Source organism: Pistacia vera, unplaced genomic scaffold, assembly GCF_008641045.1.
Source record: "Pistacia vera cultivar Batoury unplaced genomic scaffold, PisVer_v2 Contig175, whole genome shotgun sequence".
Taxonomy (NCBI): Eukaryota; Viridiplantae; Streptophyta; class Magnoliopsida; order Sapindales; family Anacardiaceae; genus Pistacia; species Pistacia vera.
This window is the reverse complement of record NW_022195844.1, coordinates 328,005-340,846: the sequence shown is the minus strand read 5'-3', so window position 1 is coordinate 340,846 and position 12,842 is coordinate 328,005. Positions and strand designations below refer to the sequence as shown.

At 37.2% G+C, this 12,842-nt stretch overlaps 1 pseudogene; it reads left to right on the top strand.

Moving 5' to 3' along the window:
* Positions 1 to 406: 406 nt before the first annotated feature.
* LOC116126119 lies at positions 407 to 10,544 on the top strand (annotated as a pseudogene).
* The last annotated feature ends 2,298 nt before the right edge of the window (positions 10,545 to 12,842 follow it).

The following is a 12,842-nucleotide window of genomic DNA, read 5'->3' as shown; positions in this document are numbered from 1 at the left end:
GATCCCGTGAGGTTAAGGTCCACTAACGATTTACTACCCCTACACAGTAGAGAAACGAACGTGAAGCAACAGAAAACATCCGGGTGATGTTTGCCGTAGGTACTCCGACGCTCAAGTCAGCAAGGCTGAAAGAGGCTAATTTAGTGAGAGATAGGGAGTAGAGAGTTACCAAAAGTCTAGTCGGAGACTGTGACTAGACGCTTGATCTGAAGTTCTCAAGCGGAACTCCGGGTCTGAATGTGTAGTGTAATCTGCCTTGTGAGAGGGCTAATCTCTGTATAAATAGTAACTGTCTGGTCTCCCAATCCTGGTGGGATTGAGAGTCCTCGATCAATTCGTTTCCTCCAGGGATATATCTTTTGATCCCCTTATCCTAGTGTGAAAGGAATCCAAGTATTGCTCTGACATGGACCTTGGAGGAGTTGGGGTAATAGTGGATTACTTTGTCATTGTTGAATATGAATGTGATCCGTAGTAGCCGTGGGCTCTGAATTCGTTCCAAATCCAAGAAGTGAACTAGGATTAGGAGGCTTGTGTCCGATGGTTTGGGCCGACTGTCCCTCTTATCAATATGCCTAATTCGGCGATTTTCGGATTGGGCCACATCGGATTGGGCCTGGTCTTTTCCTCATTGTCAGACTCGTTTTTTAATTTAGGCCGAGGACGATTTTTGACCCTAACAATGATTCAAATGAAACGGAAAAATAAAGAAAATACATGTTTATCATGATTCATTTTTATGTAGGAACTACATTTAGTATTGAAGATAGAAAATTTTTTATTGAGTACTGCAAATACACGTAAATGACTGCAATTCACTCTTTCTCTCCTCTCTCTCAAGTGTTTTTCATATTAGGTTTTTCCCACTATTACAATACATAAAAGTAATTTTCGAGTGGTTTAGTGTATGCAGATAATCCCTGCAAAATATAAACCCCATCCAACACATGTAAATATTTTCCAAGTGATGAATTTGACGAAACAAAGAAATATAAATGGATGGGTGAAACAGAGTATTATTAATTGGAACAATAGTTTTCTGGTCTTTATTAACAACTAAAAAATATTGCGTGATCGTTCGTGTTAATAAACAGAACACATAAAATGTAAAGCTTTTCAGTACCAAACGAGAAAAAGAAAGGGAGATAGGATTAAAAAGTGTGAACAATGTTCTAAAAGTAAATAAATAGAAATTAAAGGCCCTTGGTACACAATTTTTCAATATCCTATTCCCTATTTCTATCAAAATACACATTTATTCCCTTATTCTCAAATATTATTCTATATATTCATTCCTTTTAAACCCCCTAGATTTTTATTTAACTAAATACCCCAAAAAAATTTATGAAATTGATAAAAACACCCTAGCAACCCACATTTGCCAGATTTCGACCACCACCATCGAAAGCTGGCTGAAATCTGGTATAATGGTGCACTACAGCTGGATTTGGCTGGTAATACACTGATCTAGCATTTTCTGACCAAATCTACGGTGATCTAGTAGAAAATACCAGATCTACTACCAAAGATCTGGTCGTCGATAAAGATCTGGTCGTTGATGGTCATTCTTTGGCCTGTAGCTATCGTCAACGATGGCCAAGATATGGCCGTCGTTGACCATCAACAACGTTCATTCTTTGGCCATCGTTGACAACCAAATGTAGTCAGATCTGGTCCCATGGCTAGACTTACCTTTTATCCAAATCTATCATGAATCTGGCTGAAAAAGGCCAAATCGATGTACAAAACACTAAATCCAATCGGTTATACGCTGATACGGTGACTCTAGCCATCCTCTGGTGTGTGGTCAGCTATCGACATTTAATGGGTGGGTGAATTGTTTTTGTTAATTTTTAATATTTTATATAGGAGTGTTTAGTAATAAAGAATATATAAGGTATTTTTGATAATTTTTAAATATTTATTGTATAACCATCTAATTTTACTTTTTATCACAATATTATCCTAAAAAGTATAGTAATTACCGAAGTGCACCCTAAGGCTTAATGATTTTAGAGTGTAAAGAATAAAAGTTTGCTGTAGTGGGATTCTTCTCAGTAAAAGAAGAATCCCTTCGGAAATAAGTTGCTGTCATATCGATATCCTCTACACAGTTTTTAATGATAGTAGATCACTTAAAACGACTGAAGTGCACGCGATTCATTGAGTACTTAACGAAGAAGTATATTCCTAAATCTACTATATACTGAGCCCGTCACTTAAACAGAATTACACAGCCATTCAAAATACAAATTTCTTCGACGTTCTATTTTCTTCTTAATTTTCTTCACATTAAAGAGCAATCTCTTAGAATAATGGCTGCAAGGAAGAGGGACCTGCAATCGGAATTGATCTAGGGACTACATACTCATGCTGTGCTATGTGGAAGAATGACAGAGTGGAGATCATAGCCATGATCAAGCAACAGGACGACGCCGTCTTTTATGTGGCGTTTACTGACAAGGAGCGATTTATTGGCGACGCTGCAAAGAACCAGGTTGACGTGAACCCCAAGAACACCGTTTATGGTAAGACCTTTTACATTTTCTCTGGTTTAGTTTTATTGAATTAGAATAAGATAGTAGTTTTTTTTCATCGTCAACATGAATTTAACCTTTATATTCTTAATGCTTCATCCTACATGTACTTTATCATTGTAGATGCAAAGAGGTTGATCGGTAGAAGTTCAATGATGAATCAGTCCAAGAGATATGAAGTTATGGCCTTTCAAGGTCGTTGATGGAGATGGTGGAAAGCCAATGATTTGACAAAGCAGGGGGAAGAGAAGCAGTTGGCTCCTGAATTAGTTTCTTCCATGATACTTTCCAAAATGCGTCGATTGCCGAAGATTTTCATGGTTCAACGGTGAAGAATGCAGTTATCACGGTTCCTGCCTATTTCAATGACTCCCAGCGTCAAGCCACCAAGGATGCTGGTGAAATTGCTGGACTAAATGTTATGAAATCATCAATGAACCCACCGCTGCAGCCATTGCTTATGGTCTCGACAAGAAGAATTCCGGTGCCGTGAAAGAAATGTTTTTGATTTTCGATCTTGGGGCGGTACTTTTGATGTGTCTTTGCTTACCATTGATAGATACCTTTCAATGAAGGCCATTGCTGGAGACACCCATCTCGGTGGTGAGGATTTTGATAACAACCTGGTAGATCACTTTGTTAAGGAGTTCAGGCAGAAGTATAAGAAAGCCGTCAGTCAAAACCTAGAGCTCTCCAGAGACTGAGATCTGCGTGCGAAGGGCCAAGAGACTCTTCATTCACTTCTCAAACTTCAATTCATGTTGATTGTTTGGTTCAGGGAATTGATTTCCATTCAAATATTAGCCGTACCAAATTCGAGGGCTCAACATGGATCTCTCAGCAAGTGTATTACACAGGTTGAGAATTGTTTGAGGGATGCTAAGATGGACAAGAATAGTGTCCATGATATAGTCCTTGTTGGTGGTTCAACCAGGATTCCGAAAGTGCAGCAGCTATGAAAGACTTCTTCAATGGGAAAAACCTTTGTAAAAACATTAACCCAGATGAATCTGTTGCTTACGTGCTGCAATTCAGGCTGCACTATTGAGTGGTCAGGTAATGAGACTATGCAGGGACTCGTCCTCACGGACGTTACCCCTCTTTCTCTTGGAGTTGAAGTTGGAGGTTGTATCATGTCTGTTTTAATCCCAAGGAACTACAATCCCCACAAGAAAGAAAAGGTGTTCTCAACATGCGCAGATTTTCAATCTGTAGTCAGGATCGACGTTTATGAGGGTGAGAGAGCAGAACTATGGATAACATTTTTGGGAAGAGTCAGTCTCTTCGGTATTCTACCCTCCAAGGGGTTTTCCTCAGATCAATGTCTGCTTCGAAATTGATGAAAATGGAATCCTGAATGTCTCAGCTGAGGACAAGACCACTGGCATGACGAGCAAGATTACAATCACCATGATAGGGGAAGGATGTCTAGGTGAAATTGAAAGATGGTTAAGGACAGAGAAGTACGAGGCTGAAGATAAAGAGTATAAAAGAAAGTTGAGGCCAAGCTTTCTTTGGAGGGTTATGTCAGCCATATGAGCACATTGTCAAGTCTGAGAATAAACATCTAAGCTCCCTGCTGGTAAGAAGAAGAAGATTTTGGGTGATATTAATCGTGTCATTGAGTGGCTTAATGAAGAGACGAAGTTGTTGAGGCAACATTTACGAGGACAGAAGCAGGAGCTTGAAAAATTTGCCGCCCATTTTTTGAAATTCTTTCGGAAGACGATGTGACATTGAAGTTGGCATTGATGTGAAGCTTTCCTGAGCTATGCCATGGGTGGTGTCAAGATCGAGGATGTTGACTAAGTTTTTCCTAAGTGTTTTGAATATGCTAGCACTAGGCGAAGCGTATCTGCGTACTTATGGTTACGTTGATTAGAACTTATGATTGTATTATCTTTCTTTTATAATTTCGACTTGTTTGTGCAAAGAATCAAGCCCCGTTAACTAACCTTAAAATCGTTTGTGTACCTTAACACCTGTAAGCTTTACACTTATGGTTTATATGGTAACTACTCCACTTGAGTTTACGCTAAGCACATTAATTTGATCCCACGTAACAGCCTCTAGGCCAAACCAAACTTAGTTTTAAGACATTTCAACTTACAAAACATAACAATAATATTTCTAATATCATATCTTATACATTAGTACACCTTAATCTAAAATATTATTTAAAAGTATTATCTAATCTGCTTCATATATTTATATAGTAATGTTACGGACACCGAAATTTTACACTAAATTTTTGTACCGAGGACATGGCAACCAGTCAGACATGACCACGCTGAGTCTTTTGTGAATGAACAGTCGTCCAACATCATTCACAGCCGTCTAACATTTATGGATGTCCGCTCATAGTTAATGGACTCTCGTTCATATTATAGGACGGGTGTCTATTTACTATGGACAGACGTCTAAAAAAATTTTAAAAGCAAAAAAATCATGGGCGTTCGTCCATAATTTATGATATACTAAAGCTTATTTCTTGGAGAAAAACAGCTGAACTGTTGATATACTAAAGCTCATGTCTTCTACGCGGCTGCTCTACGCCAAGCCATTGACTTGAGGCATTCAGAGAGAAAACCTAAAAACACTGCAAAGAACACAGCAAGTTCCTTAAGGATTTAAATTATTGTAGGCTTTACTGTGCATATGTATCTTTGTAAAAGAATTTAATTAAAAGATCATATTTCTAATATTAATACTTATATTAATCTCATATTTAAGGTTTTCTATATTATGCCCCTATATTTAGGGTTTTTAAAATTTTATTTTACATAAAAAAATTATATATGATTCTAGATTATTAGTAAAAGAGTTTTAATTTTTTTACTTTTCAATTCTGGAAAAAAAATCTATTTACTAGTTTCCAAGACTTAAGTAAAGGAAAACTTGGACATACATAATCTAAAATGATATCAGCTTTACCTCTCTAAAGATTTTGCTTTTTCTTTTACTTTTAATATGCAATTTTATACAATTTCATAAACCTTCAAAATTATAAACCAGAGTATTGTGCTTGTTCTTTTCATCTTGTTCATAATAACATTTCTCACTTTCTCCATGTTAGTAATGTATTGAATATGTTGACAGTATACTAAAAAAAAAAAGAAAAATCTCAAGTCAGTTTCCTGCATTTAAGCATTTAAAATTTGATCGCCTGAGATTGTTGGCTGCATTAATTAATTTGTTGGACAATCGGCATTTACTTGAATAATATGAGGTGTATACATTAACCCCACTTGTAACCTTGATTTCTATTGAATGAAATTGCGGCTACTTGCTCTTCGTTGATTTTTGAGCTTGCAGGGGAAGAGTTTTGTTGTCGTAACCCACTTAATTTACATCATTTATCAATAAGTTCCGCGATATCTACGCGGTCGTCTTTGTCATATGCTTAATTAATTAATTGACAATGTCTAAAATGAAATTGCAGGTATATTTCATTAAGATTTTTGTGGGATGAATTCAATTAATTCATGATATTCATCAATATGAAATTAAGCTCTTCCTCTGAAGCTACCCTCTCATAAGCAACAAAAAGCAAAGTAAAAATGTCCTACTCAAAGGAATGCATGAAGCTGTACTATATGTCGGACAACGGTTTGAATCCGCACTTAATTAAAGCTTTCGCACTCTTACATTTAATTCAACCTTTCTATGTATCACTCTTATTTATATTTTTGGAGAATTACCATGATAGACCTCTTTATAATACATGATGTTGAAAATTATCGCCAAAACACACAAATAATGAAACAGAAAATAAAGAAAATGCATGATTTATCGTGATTGTAGATGTAAAATATACCTGTACAGAAGAAGGGCCTGATTCTATAAGGTTGAGGTCACTAACAATCTACTGTATCTGCACACTAAGAAACAAACATAAAGCGACGGAAAACACTAGGGATGGCGTTTGCTGTAGGCACTCCGACGCTTAAGTCAGCAAGGTTGAAAGAGGCTAATTTAATGAGGGCTAGGAAGTAGAGAGGTTACCAAAAGTCTATTCGGGACTATGACTATGACTGTGATCTGAAGTTCTCAAGCGGGAACTCCGGGTCTGAATGTGTAGTGTAATCTATCTTGTAAGAGGGCTGACCTTTGTTTAATAGTGACTGTCTGGTCTCCCAATCCTGATGGGATTGGGAGTCCTCGTAGCAATCTGTTTCCTCTAGGGATTATTCCTTTGATCCCCTTATCCTAATGTGAAAGGGAGTCCAAATATGGCTCTGACATGCCTTGGAGGAGTTGGGGTGATAGGGGACTACTTTGTCAGTGTTCGAATATGAATGTGATCCGTAGGTGGTCGTAGGCTCTGAATTCTTTCACAGATCCAAGAAGTACTAGGATTAGGAGGCTTGTGTCCGATGGTTTGGGCTGACTATACCTCTTATCAAATATGCCTAATTCGGCGAGTTTCGGATTGAGCCACATCGGGATTGGCCTGGTCTTGTCCTCATTGTTAGACTCGTTTCCCATTTGGGCCGAGGATAATTTTTGGCCCTAACAATGATTCAAATGAAACAGAAAAAAAGAAAATACATGATTTATCATGATTCATTTTTAATATGGAACTACGTTCAGTATTCAATAGAAAATTTTTTTGTTGAGTACTGCAACAAATACACAGTAAATGACTGCAATTCACTCTTCTCTCCTCTCTCTCTCAGTGTTTTTCATAGGTTTTTTCCCACTATTAACGTACATAAAGTAATTTCCAGGTGGTTTATGTGATGCAGATAATCCCTGCAAAATATAACCACATCCAACACATGTAAATATTTTCCAAGTGATGAATTTGACGAAACAAAGAAATAAAAATGGATGGGTGAAACAGAGTATTATTAATTGGAACAATAGTTTTTTGGTCTTTATTTAACAATTAAAAATATTGCGTGATGGTTCTGTTATAAACAGACACACTAAAATGTAAAGCATTTTCAGTACCAAACGAGAAAAAAGAAAGGGAGATGGATAAAAGTGATGAACAATGTTCTAAAAGTAATAATGAAATTAAAGGCCCTTTGGTACACAATTTTTCAATATTCTATTCCCTATCTATTAAAAACACATTATTCTCTTATCTCAAAATATTATTCTATTTATTCAATTCCTTTTAAACCCCCTAATTATTAATTTAACTAAATACCCAAAAAATTTTTAGAAATCGTATAAACCCACCCAGCAAGCCACATTTACCAATTCCGACCACCACTATGCCGAAAGCTGGCTGGAATCGGTTGATGCGCACTATGCTGGATCTGGTTGTATGGCATGTCTAGCCTTTTCCGACCAAATCCATGGTGAATCTTGCAGGAATGTCAATCTACAGCCAAAAAAGGGCCAGATCTTTGACCGTAGCCAGTCGTCAACGATAGCCAAGATAGGACCGTCAGTCATATCTTTATCCATCGTTGACAACCAATGCAGTCGATCTGGCCGTCAATGGCTAGATCTACCGTAGACTTGTATTTTAGGTCAAATCTACCTGGATCTGGTCGAAAAAAGCTAAATCGACGCACAACCGCCTAGATCCAGTCGGTCATGCGCTGATATGGTGACTCTAACCACCCTTGGTGGTGGTGGTAGGCTATCGGTATTTAATGGGTGGGTGAGAGTATTTTTGTTAATTTTTAATATTTTATTATAGGGTTTTTAGTAATTACCAATGCACTAAGGTTTCGATGAAGAGGGGCATATGATTTTAGAGGTGGAAAGAAATAAAAGTTTGCTGTAGTGGGATTCTTCTCAGTAAAGAAGAATCCCTTCGGAAATAAGTTGCTGGTCATATCGATATCCTCTACACAGTTTTAATGATAGATGACACTTAAAACGACTGAAGTGCACGCGATTCATTGAGTACTTAACGAAGATAATATCCTAATATCTATATATCTGAGCCCGTCACTTAAACAGAATTACACAGCCATTCAGAAATACAAATTTCTTCGACGTTCTATTTTCTTCTTAATTTTCTTCACATTAAAGAGCAATCTCTTAATAATGGCTGCAAGGAAGAGGGACCTGCAATCGGAATTATCTAGGGACTACATACTCATGCGTGGCTATGTGGAAGAATGACAGAGTGGAGATCATAGCCAATGATCAAGGCAACAGGACACGCCGTCTTATGTGGCGTTTACTGACAAGGAGCGATTTATTGGCGACGCTGCAAAGAACCAGGTTGACGTGAACCCCAAGAACACCGTTTATGTAACCTTTTACATTTTCTCTGGTTTAGTTTTATTGAATTGAATAAGATAGTAGTTTTATTTTCATCGTCAACATAATTTAACCTTTATATTCTTATAATCTTCATCCTACAATGTACTTTTCATTGTAGATGCAAAGAGGTTGATCGGTAGAAGATTCATATGAATCAGTCCAGAGAGATATGAAGTTATGGCCTTTCAAGGTCGTTGATGGAGATGGTGGAAAGCCAATGATTGTGATCAAAACAAGGGGAAGAGAAGCAGTTGGCTCCTGAATTAGTTTCTTCCATGATACTTTCCAAAATGCGTCAGATTGCCGAAGATTTTCATGGTTCAACGGTGAAGAATGCAGTTATCACGGTTCCTGCCTATTTCAATGACTCCCAGCGTCAAGCCACCAAGGATCTGGTGAAATTGCTGGACTAAATGTTATGAAATCATCAATGAACCACCGCTGCAGCCTTGCTTATGGTCTCGACAGAAGAATTCCGGTGCCGGTGAAAGAAATGTTTTGATTTTCGATCTTGGGGGCGGTACTTTGATGTGTCTTTGCTTACCATTGATAAAGATACCTTTCAAGTGAAGGCCATTGCTGGAGACACCCATCTCGGTGGTGAGGATTTTGATAACAACCTGGTAGATCACTTTGTTAAGGAGTTCGGCAGAATAAGAAAAGAAGACGTCAGTCAAAAACCTAGAGCTCTCCAGAGACTGAGATCTGCGTGCGAGAGGGCCAAGAGGACTCTTTCATTCACTTCTCAAACTTCAATTCAGTTGATTGTTTGGTTCAGGGAATTGATTTCCATTCAAATTTAGCCGTACCAAATTCGAGGAGCTCAACATGATCTCTTCAGCAAGTGTATTACCCAGGTTGAGAATTGTTTGAGGGATGCTAAGATGGACAAGATAGTGTCCATGATATAGTCCTTGTTGGTGGTTCAACCAGGATTCCGAAAGTGCAGCAGCTATTGAAAGACTTCTTCAATGGGAAAAACCTTTGTAAAAACATTACCCGATGAATCTGTTGCTTACGGTGCTGCAATTCAGGCTGCACTAGGAGTGGTCAGGGTAATGAGACTATGCAGGGACTCGTCCTCACGGACGTTACCCCTCTTTCTCTTGGAGTTGAAGTTGGAGGTTGTATCATGTCGTTTCTAATCCCAAGGAACACTACAATCCCCACAAGAAAGAAAAGGTGTTCTCAACATGCGCAGTTTTTCAATCTGTAGTCAGGATCGACGTTTATGAGGGTGAGAGAGCAAACTGGATAACAATTTTTTGGGAAGAGTCAGTCTCTTCGGTATTCTACCCCTCCAGGGGTTTTCCTCAGATCAATGTCTGCTTCGAAATTGATGAAAATGGAATCCTGAATGTCTCAGCTGAGGACAAGACCACTGGCATGACGAGCAAGATTACAATCACCAGTGATAAGGGAAGGATGTCTAGGGATGAAATTGAGAAGATGGTTAAGGAGGCAGAGAAGTACGAGGTGAAGATAAGAGTATAAAAAGAAAGTTGAGCCAGCTTTCTTTGGAGGGTTATGTCAGCCATATGAGGCACATTGTCAAGTCTGAAAGATAACATCTAAGCTCCCTGCTGGTAAGAAGAAAAAGATTTTGGGTGATATTAATCGTGTCATTGGTGGCTTAATGAGAGAGAAGTTGTTGAGGCAAACATTTACGAGGACAAGAAGCAGGAGCTTGAAATAATTTGCCGCCCAGTTTTTGAAATTCTTTCGGAAGACGATGGTGACATTGAAGTTGGCATTGATGATGAAGCTTTCTGAGCTATGCCATGGGTGGTGTCAAATCGAGGATGTTGACTAAGTTTTTCCTAAGTGTTTTGAATATGCTAGGCACTAGGCAGAAGCGTATCTGCGTACTTTAGGTTACGTTGATTAGAACTTATGATTGTATTATCTTTCTTTTATAATTTCGACTGTTTGTGCAAAGAATCAAGCCCCGTTAACTAACCTATAAATCAGTTTGTGTAACCTTAACACTGTAGCTTTACACTTATGAGTTTATATGGGTAACTATCCCTTGAGTTTACGCTAAGCACATTTAAATTTGATCCCACGTAACAGCCTCTAGGCCAAACCAAACATTAGTTTTAAGACAATTTCAACTTACAAACATAACAATATATATTCTATATCATATCTTTATACATTAGTACACCTTATATAAATATTATTTAAAAGTATTATCTAATCTGCTTCAATATATTATATGAGTAATGTTCGGACACCGAAATTTTACACTAAATTTTGTACCGAAGGACATGGCAACCAGTCAGACATGACCACGTTAGTCTTTTGTGTGAACAGTCGTCCAACATCATCACAGCCGCTAACATTTATGGATGTCCGCTCATAGTTAATAGACTCTCGTCATATTATATGGACGGGTGTCTATTTACTATGGACGACGTCTAAAAAATTTTAAAAGCAAAAAAATCATGGGCGGTCGTCCATAATTATGGTATACTAAAGCTTATTTCTTGGAGAAAAACAGCTGAAGCTGTTGATATACTAAAGCTCATGTCTTCTCCGCGGCTGCTCTACGCCAGCCATTGACTTGAGGCATTCAAGGAGAACCTGAAAACACACTGCAAAGAACACGCAAGTTCCTTAAGGATTTAAATTATATGTAGGCTTTACTGTGCATATGTATCTTTGTAAAAGAATTTAAATTAAAAGATCATATTTCTAATATTAATCTTATATTAATCTCATTTTAAGGTTTTCCTATATTAGCCCCTATATTTAGGGTTTTTAAAATTTTTTTACATAAAAATATATATATGATTCTAGATTATTAGTAAAAAGAGTTTTAATTTTTTACTTCTCAATTCTGGAAAAAAAAATCTATTTACTAGTTTCCAAGACATTAAAAGGAAAACTTGGACATACAATAATCTAAAATGATATCAGCTTACCTCTCTAAAGATTTTGCTTTTTCTTTACTTTTAATATGCAATTTTATACAATTTCCATAAACCATTCAAAAATTTAAACCAAGAGTAGTGTGCTTGTTTCTTTCATCTTGTTCATAATAGCATTTCTCACTTCTCCATGTTAGTAATATGTATTGAATATATGTTTGACAGTATTACTAAAAAAAAAAAAGAAAAAATCTCAAGTCAGTTCCTGCATTTAAGAGCATTTAAAATTTTGATCGCCTGAGATTGTTGGCTGCATTAATTAATTTGTTGGACATCGGCATTTACTTGAATAATATGAGGTGTATACATTAACCCCACTTGTAACCTTGATTTCTATTGAATGAAATGCGGCTACTTGCTAGACTTCGTTGATTTTTGAGCTTGCAGGGGAAGAGTTTTGTGGTCGTACCCACTTAATTTACTCATTTATCAATAAGTTCCGCGATATCTACGCGGTCGTCTTTGTCATATGCATTAATTAATTAATTGACAATGTCTAAATTGAAATTGCAGGTATGAATTCAATTAAGATTTTTTGTGGGATATTCATATATATTCATGATATTCATCAATATGAAATTAAGCTTCTTCCTCTTGAAGCTACCCTCTTCAAATAGGCAACAAAAAAGCAAGTAAAAATGTCCTACTCAAAGGAATCATGAAGCTGTACTATATGATCGGACAAGACGGTTTAATCCGACAATTAATTAAAGCTTTCGCACTCTTCCATTTAATTCAACCATTTCTATGTATCACTCTATTTATATTTTGGAGAATTACCATGATATGACCTCTTTAATAATACTGATGTTGAAATTATCGCCAAAACCACCAAATAATGAAACAGAAAATAAAGAAAATGCATGATTTATCGTGATTGTAGATGTAAAAATATACCTGTACAGAAGAAGGGCCTGATTCTATAGGTTGAGGTCACCTACACATCTACTGTATCGCACCACTAGAGAAACAAACATAAAGCGACGGAAAACACTTGGATGGCGTTTGCTGTAGGCACTCGCCGCTTAAGTCGCAAGGTTGAAAGAGGCTAATTTAATGAGGGCTAGGAAGTAGAAGTTACCAAAAGTCTAGTCGGGGACTATGACTATGACTGTGATCTGAAGTTCTCAAGCGGGAA